We start from the raw sequence: 18,575 nt of genomic DNA on the forward strand, positions 1-18,575 counted from the left end.
AGAAGGTACCTACCTACTCATATTTATAGACCGTCATAACAACTTCGTTGAAATAGTAACTGGTTTATGTGGCTGTAGATGATTAGTCCTTGATTCGAGGACCATTTCGACATAGCAAAAAAATGTAAAAGTAAGTATGTGAGTTTATAATTAATGATAATATTTGAATAGCATCTACTTAGATGTCAACATACAAGATTTTATGGATGATAAAAAATCGTGGAGTTAATACCTGATTACCTGTAATTAATACCTGTTATAATAATACCTGACTTCCAAGCAGGATATATTAATTTCAATTATATTGTAATTTAACTAACATGGCTTTGTGTTTTTTAAATGTTAAAAAAGAGTAACTACTGACTGTCTTGCCGGTTCTTCTCGGTAAAATCTACTTTCGGAACCGGTGGTAGCTTCACTTAATTGTAAAATGGCGATTCAAAAGTGCTTGTAAGAGCCTACTTGAATAAAGTTTATTTTGATTTTGTCAATAAATCCACAACAGCGCGATTTTAAGTCATTTATCATCATTCCTGCTTCGCACAACCGCTGGTGTAAATTACTTCCATAGGAAGTAATTTACACCAGCGGTTTTTTGAAGTAATACGACTTAATAATCTTCAAGAAACAAGAACCTGTAAGACCCTGGTGTGGCAGATATCCATAAGCGGTGATAGTCATTTCCCATCAGATGTTTGCCACTCATAGCATCAAAAATGTATGATTCAGTCATAATTCACTTCGTACCACTTGTGTAATATAGTACAACCGACTGACGTCTGTATTGTATATCCTATAAATTTTATAATAAGTACCGATATAGACCTAAGTACAGATAAATAATATAAAAATGGAAAACAAAATATAAATATAATTTTATTACAATAAAACTTCCACCTGGTTTCATAAGTGCCTATTATACTAGCAGAGCAGTTAAAATATTAAATTAGGTACTGAGCCTTTGTTATTTATGACGCAATTTAATGTTTAGTATATACAAACTGCCTAATGTTTTTTAGTTTACCTGCCTTTGCTGTTAAGACAAAACGAAAGTTAAGACATTACGCCGGTCAAGCCGTAGTTAAAAAATATATAAGTGGGAAGTCAATCCCGATTTTAGTCATCTATCGCATCAGACATGTTAATAAAATCGACTTATGAGGATATGAAGTAACACAAACACAATAATTGTCTACCTAATTTAATATAGTTCACATTAAGTACATTAATCACTGTGATCACAATGATATTAATAATTTAAACACGTCTTTTAAGTAGATATCTAAGTATTTAGAGCAACAAAGGCAGAAGTTTCGTCGGGGGAATACGAGTGGACCAAACGGTTGTCGATTGACAAATACTCCAGTCGGCTTCGCGCTGGCCCCGACGTTCCGTCATTGCAAACTGCTACGCCATCTGTCGGCCAACTACTTTGCCTCTTAAAAAGTCAATTCAGCGCCTTTTTATTATTTGCGCCGACATCTATATGTTTTGAAAGCCAATATTGCACTGTAGTATACTACAGTGCAATTTAATGCAATGGAATATAGATTAAAAACATTGTAAAAATTATTATTATTACATTTTTTTATGTAAACATAAAATTACCACTCACAATAATTGACAAGAAAAAAAAGAATGATTAGAGGTATCATGGAAATATAATTGTATATGATAATAGGTTGTTTAAACGTCAAATAAACGAAAATCAAAGCATTTGCTGTTCTTTACTAACACACATTACACCATATAAGTTGTTCTCACTCATACAATAGATTTGGGAAATAAAAATCCTTAGATAACTATTGCATTGTTACCTGACTATTGACAAATAAGTCAATTTTATTTAGCCATTTAAGAGTCAGATATGTAAATTCGCTAATTAGTTATTTCGTATATTCGAAGATTGAACAATCAACCCTAAGTAGTGTTTGTTCGTTACAAGTATTTTCGTAGATGGGCAAAAAGCCCTGACTTGCCGATACGATTTCGACGTGTCAGCTCATTGTTGATTTGGGAGACTTAGTGTTCCCAAAATAGTATAGGTATCAATTTACCTTTGTTAGCTAAAATAATAAGAGAGATTTTTATGTGATAACTAAATAAATACCTATTGCTCATTACCAAGGAGTATGTATGTAATGACATACTCCTAGGTATAAAGAAGAAAATAAATATAATTAACGACCCTTCCACACAGTATATAGTTCAATGACCTCTTCTTCTAAAACATCTAGGCGGCTTAATTAGAATTCGAGACTAGCTGTTCTACTGTCTTAGACATCGAGTTGTCAAAAATTAACCCTTTTATCATTAATTTACATCTTATTCTACAATAAAATTTTGATGTCAACTGGTCTTGTAACTGTCTGATTAAAAATGTAAGTGTAAAAATTTTGAATTATTAAAACTATTGTTTGTTGCTGGCCTTTTTCAAAAAGCAAAACAGTTCTAGTATTGTATAACACTGTAATATAACGAACTTGTTCAAACCCTCTCGATAAAAGTATATAAGGATTTTGCATAGTCTTATATCTAATATTTCAAGGTCAACCATAACAAATTTAATATACTTTTTTTATGAACACGAATAAATGAAAATAAAATGTATTTATTTCAAGGGAATTAGTAACAAGAAACTAATCTCGACACAAAAAAAGCAAATATCTAAAGCTTTTGTCCTATTCTTAATATAAAAGCAAAACTCGTAGACGAAAAGATTGCTAGATTAACAAGAATTCCAAGATCGTTGCCAAATGACCTCAATTAAGATGCTCCAATTAAAATAGCATCTACTTAATGCAACTCGTATTATACCGTAAGCTATTTTAAATTAAGTAATATACTTAATATTAACTAAAGAAAATGTTGCACCAATTATAATTCTTACTTAGACTAGAATATTGATAAAAATAATACGTGTCTCATGTCAAATTACTTTTTGTCCCATTTTCTGTCGAAACATTTGGCTCTTGGAGTAGTGGTGCAAAAAGCTTCATTAAAAGGATAGCACCTCGCCTCATTGCCCCCACTGGTGACAGGAAGGCTGGTTGGTTTTTTGCCTGGAGGATCGAAATTGCGATTCAACGGGAAAATGTTGCTAGCATTCTTACCATCATTCTACGCAGTTCAGATTTAACAGTATATTCTTAATTTACATTTGTATATCTTTAAGGACTCAAATTATTATATTTACAGATTTTCATTTTCTTTAGTATAGAATCAACGTTGCCCTTGTTTACGAGAATCTGGTTTTCCGTTTAAATTATTTTTTATGTTTATTTTTAAATCAAGGTACAAATTTGATTATACGAGATTATAATATTAACGTTATAGGGAATATTGTAAGCAAGTGTACAACCTAATAAGAGAGACAGGTACCATTTTAAAATAATCTTTGAGGCACGATGACAAAATAAGTATTAAAACGGCATATAAGCCTTTGTAATTTTATAAAAGTATTAAATCACGACACTTATGACGTTACAAAAATAAAATCATTTAAAGTAAATGTAAATATATAACATAAAAGTGTTCGTAAAGATAAATAATTACAAACAAAAGGCGAATGGTGTTCAAGTCTAGGTAGTTCGTGAACAGAACGTTTGAGATGCAAATCCCGATGTTGATAATCTAAACCAGGTGCTCGTTTTGCATTTGCATATATAATGCATACATACAATATATCAGAGGTAAAATAAAAATGTAAGCATATGTATCTTGTACATAGTTGCATATGCAATCTGTTAATTCGTATGAATATTAATGCCGAATAGATGACCATTTTCCTACCAGTGAAAATACGTTATGTTAAATGAATGAATGATGTATGTCGAGAATAAATTACTTTCGGCAGAAAAAATAACGATTTACATCTCATACAATCAAAGTTTTTTTATTTTTTAGGGTTCCGTACGTCTGAATACAAAAACGGAACCCTTATAGGATCACTCGTGTGTCTGTCCGTCCGTCGCTTACAGTCAATTATCTCCGAATCTATTAGACCGATTAAGTTGAAATTTGGTACACATATCAATTCCTGTAACCCAAACACAGAGGTGTGACGTGAGTAGATGAAATCTGTATATGGGGGGTCATTTTGGGGGGGAAGGGGAAAATTAAAAAAAAAATATCTGAAAACTGCATCGTGTGGCATATCAAATGAAAGGTCTTGTTGAGAAGATCTTAAATGTTTTTTTTTGTAATTTTAAAATAAATAGTTTCCAAGTTATTCAAGAAAATAGACGAAAATCGACCATTCCCCCCCCCTTATCTCCGAAACTACTGAACCTAAAATTTTGAAAAAAATACAGAAATTAGTTTTCTCCTTATAGATTATAGGAAAACCTATAAGAAGTCCATGATATTAAAATAACATGGTAAATCACTCAATATTGTGCGTACCAACTTACATTTGCAGGTGGAATGTGTGGGAGAACATATTTTTAACTCCAATGTTAAGTTTTGTTAAATCGGTTTGTAGATGAATATTTAACGAAAAAAATAAGCCCATAATGAGCATTCTACGACCAATGTTTTAGGAGATATTAATTAATTTTTCAATTTAATTCCGCCCGCGGTATGACAAATAAATGCTTAGTAAGGCGCGGGCCCTTACTACGGCATTATGAGACATGACCTTCACGTTGCTCTACTTGAGACAGATTTGTGCGCTAGTGTCTTGTTTCAATAATATAGTTGTAAACAAATCAATGAAGACATAAAAGTGTTATAGTATGAATCGTTTAGAAAAATTAAAAATTTAAATGTAGAATTTATGGGAAAACCGATCAGGATGAAAATGTGCATAGAAGTAGTATTCGAGTCCATAATTAAACTTTTTTTTTTAAGTTATTCATATTTTTTTTTCTTTTAATTATAAGAATGTGACTGATTCTTTTTTATTTTTTATTATTATTTTTTTCCTTCAATTATTCGTAAATTTTAATTCATCTATTATTTGCAGTTAAAATTATAGGTAGGTGAAAAATAAAATGTAATGTGTTATACGATTTTTTTTTAATTTATTTAAAAATATTATTTAATTATAAATCATGATCAAATGGTACATGCTTCCGAATAATAATCATTATAAAATATAAATTGAAAATATTTCGTATGGGAGATTATATTTCATTTTCTACTTACCTCTAATTTTCACCGCAGATCATAAATAAATAGAAATTTACAAAAAATAAAAGGGAAAAAATTAATAATAAAGAATAACTAAGAAACAGTCATTTTATTTTTATAATCAATGAAAGAAAATATAAATAAATAATAATATATACATATATACCTATATTATACAGTATATACATATATACATATATTATACAGGTAATATATACATATATACCTGGAATACTACCTTTACGCACATTTTCATCTCAATAGATTTCCCCAAGGTCGTGCCCTCCACTAGTCAGTCCGATCAAAGTGATTAAAATATATTAAAAAATTCATCTCTACATTATATATATTTTCATTGGTCGGTAATCTTATCAAATACAAAATTTTCACAGTTTGAAAAGAAAACATATTTCGATTACACTCGATTAAAATTTAACATTCTCATTGCTTTATAGCGTCAAAAATTCGAGGTATAATTAATCTATTGTTATACAAATGTCTCGATCTCTGATAAATATATTACAAAATATTGTAATAAAATGATTGTTTAAGCAATTGGTTTTTTAAACAATAAGTCTTATAATTTTCTTCAGGGGTTGTTTGTTTTTCATATTCGATTAATAATTTAAAGAAAGAAAATTAAAAATCGAACGTTTTTGAAGCATTTAATGACGTATTGGCTGGAGTAATATTAATGTGATGCGCGCTGCGCTGCGAGTGTGGTGGGGATTTCGAGTCTATGTCACAGACACAAGGCCCGCGCGGCTCATTCGCGCGGTCGGCTCCCTATGCTGCAGACGTATCCCAGACTTCTATATATTGATGTGATAATTTTCGTCGTTTCTATCGTAGTAAGATTTATTACAAAAAAAAATATTTCACAAAAAATATTTTTCCCTATTGAAAATGACTTCTGTACAGTTATCATATAACTATCTGTTGGATAATGGTAGTTATGTTGAAGAAGATGTTGTGGAGGAGTTTAACTCCTTACTTAGAGTAGTTCATGGGTATCAAAACCGAAGTGTTTATGAGATAACAACAGAGAGATTGCGCCAAAAAGCTCTCCCTGTTGATCCGAACTCAAATTTTCTACAGGTTTTATTTCGTCCTGATTCTGACGATTTTTCGAAAGTTGGGCATTGGGTTTGTGTCTATTATTCATCTCATACGCTCAAAGTTTATGATAGTTTGTATAAAAATCTTAGTGAAATACAGGCAGAGTATTTGAGAAAATTGTTTCCTTACATTCTAGAAAATGAAATCATATTTCCTGTTGTACAAAAACAACCAAATTTGATTGATTGCGGCTTATACGCAATAGCATTTAGTACTTCAATTGTGTTAGGCCTTGATCCATGTAATATTAAATTCAATGTCGAGTTTTTAAGAAGTCATACTTTAAACATTCTTTTAACACATAGGCTAACAGAATTTCCGTCTACAGTTATTAATCGTGGTGGACGTCCCCAAAACAAATACTGTGGCACTAAGTTAGAAAGAAAACGTATTGGTGAAAGAAACAAAAAAAGGCGCCAAAAAATCAATAAACTATCGAACTGTAGTCAAATAGAGGTTTTAGGGAAAACTGTTCTCTCGATTACTATTCCTGTTTCCTATGAAACATTGGAAAATCCTAATTGTTCGTATGATCAGAACGCCCCTATAAATAGTAATTTCAGCCCAGTAAAAAGTACTTCGCTTATTGCTTGTAAAAGAAAATCGTCAAGGATATTAGAGAATAACCTCAAACGAGAAAGATTATCCAGATGTAGTGATGACACTAAAAATAGAAAAAAAGAGCGAGATAAAGAGTCGAAAAAACTGCAACGTTCAGTACCTCGTAGACGCAAGACGGAGCAAAAACGCAATACTGTTTCGCGTCGCATTTCACGTCAGGATCGTACTTACAGGGAACGCGAACGGGTACTTAACACTGCATCACACCATATTTTACGTCAGGATCCTGCATATAAAACGCTAGAACAGGAACGTGATACCATAGCGCATCGTTTATCACGTAAAAATCCAGAATACGCTACTCGTGAAACCGAAATTCGAAATATACGAAATCAGAATATTGAAAATGATTGGGACAAAATTGAAAAACAATTCTTTGATTCTATTTTACATGGCCACACAAGCATTTGTTCGTGCTGCGGAAGATTGTGGCATAGAAACTCCCTGAAGTCATTAAAAGTAAATCATCTGTCTTTTTTCCTAGATGAAGTCATGAGAAACATAAAATTAAGTACATTTTCTGATAATAATAATTATATGTTTTGCTACACTTGTCATAATAATTTGAAAGCGGGAAAAATACCGAGATTAGCAATGAGTAATGGTTTACTGTTCCCTGATATTCCTGACGTTTTACAAAAACTTACACCACTTGAGGAGCGATTGGTTTCACCAAGACATATATTCCTTAAAATAGTAAGAAAAGGGCAGGGCCTTGGTTATCAACATGGATTAACAGGTGGAGTTGTTAACGTGCCTGTGGATGTAAATACTATGATTTCAGCGTTGCCTAGACATCCATCTGATAATCACATTATTACAATAGAATTAAAACGGAGAATGTGTTATAAGCATGGTCGAAAAGAGCGAATCCGGCCGGACGTAATCAGAGAAGCTGCAAAGTATTTAGTGCAAACTGATTTGTTTAAGAAAATAGGTATCAAATATGATGAAGAGTGGATTTACGATGACCAATCCGATGACGAAAATTGTCTCGAAAAATGTACGTGTGATGTTTTGGCACAAGAAGAAAAAAATATTAACCCTGGAAATGTAGAAACTCTATTAGATAATGAAAAAGATGTTACTATTACAATGGCGCCAGGAGAAGGTAATCAACCAAGGTCACTAATTTATGATGAATATATGGAAGAATTAGGCTTCATTAAAATACACGGAGGGGTTGAGCGGAAATTCAAAATAAATTTGAGTAATTCCGAAATTATGAAATCAGAGATAACAAGATTTGACCGGAGAGCCATGAGGGCTGACTATTTATTTACTTTGTTGAAAAAACAACAAATGTTACAGCTGCGAAATAATATTTTGACCTGCTTACGAAAAAAAGTAAATAATTCTGTACCTATTATAGTTTCCAATCTGCTGAAAGATGAGTATTTGAATAATCTTATACAGCATGATGACGGGTATAGAGTTTTGTGCGACGTGAGAAATTCACCAGCTCATTGGGAAAACGAAAAAAAAAAGGTACTCGCTATGGTTCGACAATTCGGAGTGCCAACCCTTTTTGTTACTGTGTCAGCTGCAGAGGCCAAATGGCCAGAACTTATAAAACAACTTAAAAAAACTGTTGATAAGGGAGAAGTTAGTCTTAAAGAGGCACGATCTATCTCTTATGAGGAAAAGGCACGTCTTATTCAATCAGACCCATTTATTTGTGTCACATTTTTTGAAACAAGGCTTAAAGAATTGATGAAGACATGGTTAGTTCCATCAGGACCATTTGGGGACAATAAGATTAGCCATCAGTACCATAGGATAGAATTTCAACATCGTGGATCGCCACATGCACACATAATGTTGTGGATAGAAGGTGCACCAATATATACTCCCGAAGACGAAACTTCTATTGAAAATATCATAAAATTTGTTGATATGATCGTATCTTGTGACAGTAATGAAATAAGTAACGATCTTGTAGCAATACAAACACACAAACACACTCACACATGTCACCCAAAACCAGACCGACCATGCAGATTCGGAATACCTTTCTTTCCAATGGACAAAACAAGATTGTTGACTGAATTGTATAAAGACGATCCTTCCACAGCAAAATGGAAAAAAAATTCTAAAAAGTTAAAAGAAGACCTATCTAATGTTTCTAATGATATCACATTTGATGATTACTTGAAATCCACTGGATTAACTATATCCGAATATATTTTAGCCGTAAGAGCTACACTCAAACGACCAAAAATATTTTTGAAAAGAAAACCCAAAGATATCTTGTTAAATCCGTTTTGCAAAAAAATATTAGAACTACAGCAGGCGAATATGGATTGCCAGTTTATATTAGATCCTTTTGCATGTTCAGTTTATATTGTAGACTACATTAATAAAACTGACAGAGGTATGTCCAACTTACTTAGAGCTGCTGTAGAGGAAGCTAAAAATGGTAATGCAAATATAAAAGAATCTCTACGTGCGATATCTAAAGTGTTTCTCAATTCATCAGAAATTTCTGCGCAAGAAGCTATTTACTGCCTCGCAGGATTGCCTTTGTCTCGTGCCAGCGAAGCTGATATTTATATTAATACGGGTCATCCAAACGAACGAGTAGGTATTCTAAAGCCGATGGAAACATTGAAGTCATTGAATGCTTCCTCTACTGATATATTTCAAAAAAATTTGTTAGACCATTACATCAATCGACCACAGGATGATTATTTCGAAAGAATGAGCTTGGCATATTTTGCTGCCTATTATACCTATTCAACTAAGCTATCAAAATCGTACGAGAATGAAAATATGGAAGAAAATACCGAAGATAGAACAACTGGTAGCTGGATACAATTATTAAATAATGACGGCTACATACGAAGAAGATTAAAGCCTAAAATAATACGTTTTCGACGATATAATCGTGAGCAGGACCCAGATAACTTTTATAGAGAGCAGATTATGTTATATGTACCTTGGAGGAATGAAGAGTCAGAGCTTGTAAATGACGAATTAAATTTAGAAGAAATTTTCCTCAATAAATGTAATATGATAAAATCAGAAAGTATACAGTTCAATTCCTTAGGAGGGCCAGAAGAATTTGAAGCGTTATTAGCAGCGGTTCGAAATGCAGAAAATGATGATGAAGAAAATGATAACAATCGAGCTGAAGCAAGAGCCTGTGCTCTAGGTGAATATGAATTGGAGACCCAAGAAATTGATCCCGACCATTGTTTGCAATTACAAGGGGAACAAGGCAATGACTTGATATGTAGAGTAATTGCTCAACCATTATTAATGAACGAAGATCATGTGCTCGCATTACTAAGAATGTTGAATAGTGACCAAAGAAATTTTGTTTTGCACCTAGGAAATCTGTTCACGCAACAATTAGAGCTCCCATTTTATTATTTTGTCAGCGGCGGTGCTGGAGTTGGTAAAAGCTTGCTGATAAAGGCCCTTTATCAATATTTAATGTTAATCTTTAATCGTGAGCCTGGAACTAACCCAGATGAAATAAAAATATTACTTTGCGCCTTTACTGGCAAAGCCGCGTTTGGTATTGGAGGACAAACTGTTCACAACGCATTCTGTTTGCCAATTTCACAGTGTGGTAGTACTATGCCGTCTTTGTCGGCAGGCACGGCTAACACATTAGCTAGTAAGCTATGTAAAGTTAAATTAATAATTTTAGACGAAATATCTATGTTGGGAAGTAGGACTTTCAATCAGATTAATCGCAGATTACAGCAAATTTTTCATACAGACGTCCCGTTTGCTGGTAAATCTATTATTTCTGTAGGAGATTTTAATCAATTGCCGCCAGTTGGAGACAACTGGATTTTTCAGCCTAATACAGGACGTAATCCGATGGCAGTTCTAGCTGGTGCACCATTGTGGGAACCATTTCGGCTGTTTCCGATGACTAAAATAATGCGTCAGAGGGATGATCTCAATTTTGCTATTGCTTTGAATAACATGGCTACTGGTAATATGAATCACATTGATATTCAACTTATCAAGTCGCGGTGTTTCAAAATGAGCAGCTTACCTGCTGATGCTGATGGTGCTATACATTTATTTGCAAGTAACAAAGAAGTGGACAATTACAACAAACAAAAATTATCACTAATGAATACTGAAGGTTGTTCTGTCAAGGCTATAGACATAGTTTCCGGTTCACCCAATCCGATAGCAAAAAAAAAAAGCATTACAATCAGTGAACGCATTACCAACAATGAAGACATACGGCTTGCCTAAGATACTGTATGTGAAAATAAGTGCCCGATATATGATAACAGTAAATCTAGATACATCTGATGGACTAGTTAATGGCACTACAGGATTACTGAAAGCTATAGAATATGGTCGCCATATCACTACTAATGAAAGAAGACCTTTGCGATTGTGGTTACAGTTTGATAACAATGTCGGTATTGCGACAAGGAATAAATTTGAGGTTCATACCCGGAATCACCATGCATATATAGAATCTCAGTGGACACCGCTAGAAACTTCTACGTATACAGTGAAACAATGGAAGTCATCGAACCTCAAGGTACATCGGTCTCAATTTCCAGTAGTACCAGCTGAGGGAATGACGATTCATAAATCTCAAGGCTGCACTATGGAAAAAATAGTTGTTCATTTGAGTAGAAATGTGAAGCGATCAATGTTATATGTAGCCTGTTCTCGAGCTACTTCAGCTAGTGGCCTTTATTTGGTTACATCAGATGGTAATTTCAATCCCCCAGCAAAGGTATCAGAAAAAAGTGCAGTTCATTTGGAAATGATGAGACCTGTTAGAAAATAAATTGATACCCCAGTTCGAAGTTTTACAGTCACCAGGAGATGAAATTCAAATAATCTTTCATAATGTACAATCATTGCGTAAACATTTACTAGATGTAAAAGCTGATTGTATAATTCATTCATCTCATATTACATTATTCGTAGAAACTTGGGGCTCTCGAAGCGACAATTTTGAGTTGGAAGGTTTTGAGCAAGTGTGCAGAATAGACGGTCCCATGTATTGAATGCAAATCCCGGAAGGGGTGCAATAGCATCATATAAATTGTAATTACGTCAATGAATTAGATGACGGTTCCAATAAAGGTTTATTTATAGATAGTCCAGGAGGTGGACACTGTGAATGTCTTCAATTCAAAGCATTTGGTGTTCAATTTTTAACCGTATATAAATCACCAAGATGTCTTCCGAAAATTGCAGTCGAATGTATTAAAAAGGCTATTAGTGCAAACGAAAAGATTATTATTGCGTGACTTTAATATTGATTTTAAGGACAAATCAAAAAATGAAATATCAGAATACCTTCTGTCACTCGGTCTTACTCCGCGTATTCAAGAATATACAACAAGACAAAATTCAACAATAGATAATATATTTAGTAATATCCCTCTCCAATCAGGGACCATTCATACTTTTTTTAGTTACCACAAACAAATTTGGGTCAGATTTAAAAAAAACATATAGGTAACATCGTACGGAACCCTCTTCACGCGAGTTCAACTCGCACTTGCCCCCTTTTTTTCCTAGATGAAGTCATGAGAAACATAAAATTAAGTACATTTTCTGATAATAATAATTATATGTTTTGCTACACTTGTCATAATAATTTGAAAGCGGGAAAAATACCGAGATTAGCAATGAGTAATGGTTTACTGTTCCCTGATATTCCTGACGTTTTACAAAAACTTACACCACTTGAGGAGCGATTGGTTTCACCAAGACATATATTCCTTAAAATAGTAAGAAAAGGGCAGGGCCTTGGTTATCAACATGGATTAACAGGTGGAGTTGTTAACGTGCCTGTGGATGTAAATACTATGATTTCAGCGTTGCCTAGACATCCATCTGATAATCACATTATTACAATAGAATTAAAACGGAGAATGTGTTATAAGCATGGTCGAAAAGAGCGAATCCGGCCGGACGTAATCAGAGAAGCTGCAAAGTATTTAGTGCAAACTGATTTGTTTAAGAAAATAGGTATCAAATATGATGAAGAGTGGATTTACGATGACCAATCCGATGACGAAAATTGTCTCGAAAAATGTACGTGTGATGTTTTGGCACAAGAAGAAAAAAATATTAACCCTGGAAATGTAGAAACTCTATTAGATAATGAAAAAGATGTTACTATTACAATGGCGCCAGGAGAAGGTAATCAACCAAGGTCACTAATTTATGATGAATATATGGAAGAATTAGGCTTCATTAAAATACACGGAGGGGTTGAGCGGAAATTCAAAATAAATTTGAGTAATTCCGAAATTATGAAATCAGAGATAACAAGATTTGACCGGAGAGCCATGAGGGCTGACTATTTATTTACTTTGTTGAAAAAACAACAAATGTTACAGCTGCGAAATAATATTTTGACCTGCTTACGAAAAAAAGTAAATAATTCTGTACCTATTATAGTTTCCAATCTGCTGAAAGATGAGTATTTGAATAATCTTATACAGCATGATGACGGGTATAGAGTTTTGTGCGACGTGAGAAATTCACCAGCTCATTGGGAAAACGAAAAAAAAAAGGTACTCGCTATGGTTCGACAATTCGGAGTGCCAACCCTTTTTGTTACTGTGTCAGCTGCAGAGGCCAAATGGCCAGAACTTATAAAACAACTTAAAAAAACTGTTGATAAGGGAGAAGTTAGTCTTAAAGAGGCACGATCTATCTCTTATGAGGAAAAGGCACGTCTTATTCAATCAGACCCATTTATTTGTGTCACATTTTTTGAAACAAGGCTTAAAGAATTGATGAAGACATGGTTAGTTCCATCAGGACCATTTGGGGACAATAAGATTAGCCATCAGTACCATAGGATAGAATTTCAACATCGTGGATCGCCACATGCACACATAATGTTGTGGATAGAAGGTGCACCAATATATACTCCCGAAGACGAAACTTCTATTGAAAATATCATAAAATTTGTTGATATGATCGTATCTTGTGACAGTAATGAAATAAGTAACGATCTTGTAGCAATACAAACACACAAACACACTCACACATGTCACCCAAAACCAGACCGACCATGCAGATTCGGAATACCTTTCTTTCCAATGGACAAAACAAGATTGTTGACTGAATTGTATAAAGACGATCCTTCCACAGCAAAATGGAAAAAAAATTCTAAAAAGTTAAAAGAAGACCTATCTAATGTTTCTAATGATATCACATTTGATGATTACTTGAAATCCACTGGATTAACTATATCCGAATATATTTTAGCCGTAAGAGCTACACTCAAACGACCAAAAATATTTTTGAAAAGAAAACCCAAAGATATCTTGTTAAATCCGTTTTGCAAAAAAATATTAGAACTACAGCAGGCGAATATGGATTGCCAGTTTATATTAGATCCTTTTGCATGTTCAGTTTATATTGTAGACTACATTAATAAAACTGACAGAGGTATGTCCAACTTACTTAGAGCTGCTGTAGAGGAAGCTAAAAATGGTAATGCAAATATAAAAGAATCTCTACGTGCGATATCTAAAGTGTTTCTCAATTCATCAGAAATTTCTGCGCAAGAAGCTATTTACTGCCTCGCAGGATTGCCTTTGTCTCGTGCCAGCGAAGCTGATATTTATATTAATACGGGTCATCCAAACGAACGAGTAGGTATTCTAAAGCCGATGGAAACATTGAAGTCATTGAATGCTTCCTCTACTGATATATTTCAAAAAAATTTGTTAGACCATTACATCAATCGACCACAGGATGATTATTTCGAAAGAATGAGCTTGGCATATTTTGCTGCCTATTATACCTATTCAACTAAGCTATCAAAATCGTACGAGAATGAAAATATGGAAGAAAATACCGAAGATAGAACAACTGGTAGCTGGATACAATTATTAAATAATGACGGCTACATACGAAGAAGATTAAAGCCTAAAATAATACGTTTTCGACGATATAATCGTGAGCAGGACCCAGATAACTTTTATAGAGAGCAGATTATGTTATATGTACCTTGGAGGAATGAAGAGTCAGAGCTTGTAAATGACGAATTAAATTTAGAAGAAATTTTCCTCAATAAATGTAATATGATAAAATCAGAAAGTATACAGTTCAATTCCTTAGGAGGGCCAGAAGAATTTGAAGCGTTATTAGCAGCGGTTCGAAATGCAGAAAATGATGATGAAGAAAATGATAACAATCGAGCTGAAGCAAGAGCCTGTGCTCTAGGTGAATATGAATTGGAGACCCAAGAAATTGATCCCGACCATTGTTTGCAATTACAAGGGGAACAAGGCAATGACTTGATATGTAGAGTAATTGCTCAACCATTATTAATGAACGAAGATCATGTGCTCGCATTACTAAGAATGTTGAATAGTGACCAAAGAAATTTTGTTTTGCACCTAGGAAATCTGTTCACGCAACAATTAGAGCTCCCATTTTATTATTTTGTCAGCGGCGGTGCTGGAGTTGGTAAAAGCTTGCTGATAAAGGCCCTTTATCAATATTTAATGTTAATCTTTAATCGTGAGCCTGGAACTAACCCAGATGAAATAAAAATATTACTTTGCGCCTTTACTGGCAAAGCCGCGTTTGGTATTGGAGGACAAACTGTTCACAACGCATTCTGTTTGCCAATTTCACAGTGTGGTAGTACTATGCCGTCTTTGTCGGCAGGCACGGCTAACACATTAGCTAGTAAGCTATGTAAAGTTAAATTAATAATTTTAGACGAAATATCTATGTTGGGAAGTAGGACTTTCAATCAGATTAATCGCAGATTACAGCAAATTTTTCATACAGACGTCCCGTTTGCTGGTAAATCTATTATTTCTGTAGGAGATTTTAATCAATTGCCGCCAGTTGGAGACAACTGGATTTTTCAGCCTAATACAGGACGTAATCCGATGGCAGTTCTAGCTGGTGCACCATTGTGGGAACCATTTCGGCTGTTTCCGATGACTAAAATAATGCGTCAGAGGGATGATCTCAATTTTGCTATTGCTTTGAATAACATGGCTACTGGTAATATGAATCACATTGATATTCAACTTATCAAGTCGCGGTGTTTCAAAATGAGCAGCTTACCTGCTGATGCTGATGGTGCTATACATTTATTTGCAAGTAACAAAGAAGTGGACAATTACAACAAACAAAAATTATCACTAATGAATACTGAAGGTTGTTCTGTCAAGGCTATAGACATAGTTTCCGGTTCACCCAATCCGATAGCAAAAAAAAAAGCATTACAATCAGTGAACGCATTACCAACAATGAAGACATACGGCTTGCCTAAGATACTGTATGTGAAAATAAGTGCCCGATATATGATAACAGTAAATCTAGATACATCTGATGGACTAGTTAATGGCACTACAGGATTACTGAAAGCTATAGAATATGGTCGCCATATCACTACTAATGAAAGAAGACCTTTGCGATTGTGGTTACAGTTTGATAACAATGTCGGTATTGCGACAAGGAATAAATTTGAGGTTCATACCCGGAATCACCATGCATATATAGAATCTCAGTGGACACCGCTAGAAACTTCTACGTATACAGTGAAACAATGGAAGTCATCGAACCTCAAGGTACATCGGTCTCAATTTCCAGTAGTACCAGCTGAGGGAATGACGATTCATAAATCTCAAGGCTGCACTATGGAAAAAATAGTTGTTCATTTGAGTAGAAATGTGAAGCGATCAATGTTATATGTAGCCTGTTCTCGAGCTACTTCAGCTAGTGGCCTTTATTTGGTTACATCAGATGGTAATTTCAATCCCCCAGCAAAGGTATCAGAAAAAAGTGCAGTTCATTTGGAAATGATGAGACTGTTAGAAAATAAATTGATACCCCAGTTCGAAGTTTTACAGTCACCAGGAGATGAAATTCAAATAATCTTTCATAATGTACAATCATTGCGTAAACATTTACTAGATGTAAAAGCTGATTGTATAATTCATTCATCTCATATTACATTATTCGTAGAAACTTGGGGCTCTCGAAGCGACAATTTTGAGTTGGAAGGTTTTGAGCAAGTGTGCAGAATAGACGGTCCCAATGTATTGAATGCAAATCCCGGAAGGGGTGCAATAGCATATATAAATTGTAATTACGTCAATGAATTAGATGACGGTTCCAATAAAGGTTTATTTATAGATAGTCCAGGAGGTGGACACTGTGAATGTCTTCAATTCAAAGCATTTGGTGTTCAATTTTTAACCGTATATAAATCACCAAGATGTCTTCCGAAAATTGCAGTCGAATGTATTAAAAAGGCTATTAGTGCAAACGAAAAGATTATTATTGCCGGTGACTTTAATATTGATTTTAAGGACAAATCAAAAAATGAAATATCAGAATACCTTCTGTCACTCGGTCTTACTCCGCGTATTCAAGAATATACAACAAGACAAAATTCAACAATAGATAATATATTTAGTAATATCCCTCTCCAATCAGGGACCATTCATACTTTTTTTAGTTACCACAAACAAATTTGGGTCAGATTTAAAAAAAACATATAGGTAACATCGTACGGAACCCTCTTCACGCGAGTTCAACTCGCACTTGCCCCCTTTTTTTATTAAATCATTAGTTGAATTTATCTGCAAATGAATACAACTTTAAATATATTTTTGCATAGTTGTAATAAATTTAAAAAATAAAACATTAACTTAAATTATTTAATTAAATTGATATTTATTTTTTAGTGTATTCAAGTGTTACTTACAATATTAACCAGTAATGTTTTTGGATAATCCTGTAATCTAATGACACATGTTGATACTGATGACTACCCAAATTTTTCATAACTCATTAATCATATGAAATATGATATTATTAAATAATTTCTTTATTTTTTGTCACAATTATGTAACATAATTTATTTAACCTAAACATTATAAATAAACATGACAAATGGCTAGAGTTGTTATGAACGGAATCGACAAACAATTATATTAAGACAATGAATAGTCGAAACCAGCATCCATAGATAATTGCATTACAACGAGTAACACAACATGTCGTTAACCTGCCACTCTGTAATGACTAATGTCGCTATAATCTATGGCTTGATAGCATATTACAGTGTACCTCAGTCCTCCTTCAGCCGTCGCGACGAACGGACGTGAAGCTCTGTTCCGTTTTTCCACAAATATATCTCAATGAAAACTTGAATCGGACCGAGCTCTGTGGTAAACGCTGTGCTCTTTTGTGTGACGTTTTGTGCACGTTTAAACTTCGGATTTTGTTTTATTTTGTAAGTATTTTTATAATATGATTTTGAAGTATTTATAACTTCGAATTTACATAATAAAAAAGATTATTATTTAAAATTTAACATAAAACTTAATTAAATAAGTTTATAATTTATATTATCAAATTAAGACTTATTCTTTGTTAGAACTTGCTGTTAGAAATCGTTAGTGTTTTATTATAAAACTTATTATTTTCATTAATATTAAATACCTCAAAGTGCTTCTTCTGAGAGTTTTTAATCAAAACAATTAATGGTTACATCGCTGTGGTTGGTTTAATTATATATTTAAAAATATTAGATTATTGTTTAAACTGTGATACTGCTCTATTTAGTTAATAAAAGCAAAACGACCTCATTTGTTTGTAACAAAGAATCGAAATTTCCGTTGAAGTTGGTAAGCTTATAATCATCTTATTATATTAAAATCTTCAATACATGGTAAATATTTTGAAGCCTCGATGCGCTGAAAATA

At 33.5% G+C, this 18,575-nt stretch overlaps 1 protein-coding gene across 1 annotated transcript in view; it reads left to right on the plus strand.

Annotated features, from left to right (window-relative positions):
- Positions 1-17,958: 17,958 nt before the first annotated feature.
- The window catches only part of LOC124543922, a 40,284-nt gene continuing 39,667 nt past the window's right edge, over positions 17,959-18,575 (plus strand). Inside the window, exon 1 of the mRNA XM_047122248.1 lies at positions 17,959-18,103. The gene's annotated coding sequence lies outside the window, so the exon portion shown is untranslated. The remainder of the gene's footprint in view (positions 18,104-18,575) is intronic.

This window comes from Vanessa cardui, chromosome 3 (genome assembly GCF_905220365.1).
Source record: "Vanessa cardui chromosome 3, ilVanCard2.1, whole genome shotgun sequence".
Taxonomy (NCBI): Eukaryota; Metazoa; Arthropoda; class Insecta; order Lepidoptera; family Nymphalidae; genus Vanessa; species Vanessa cardui.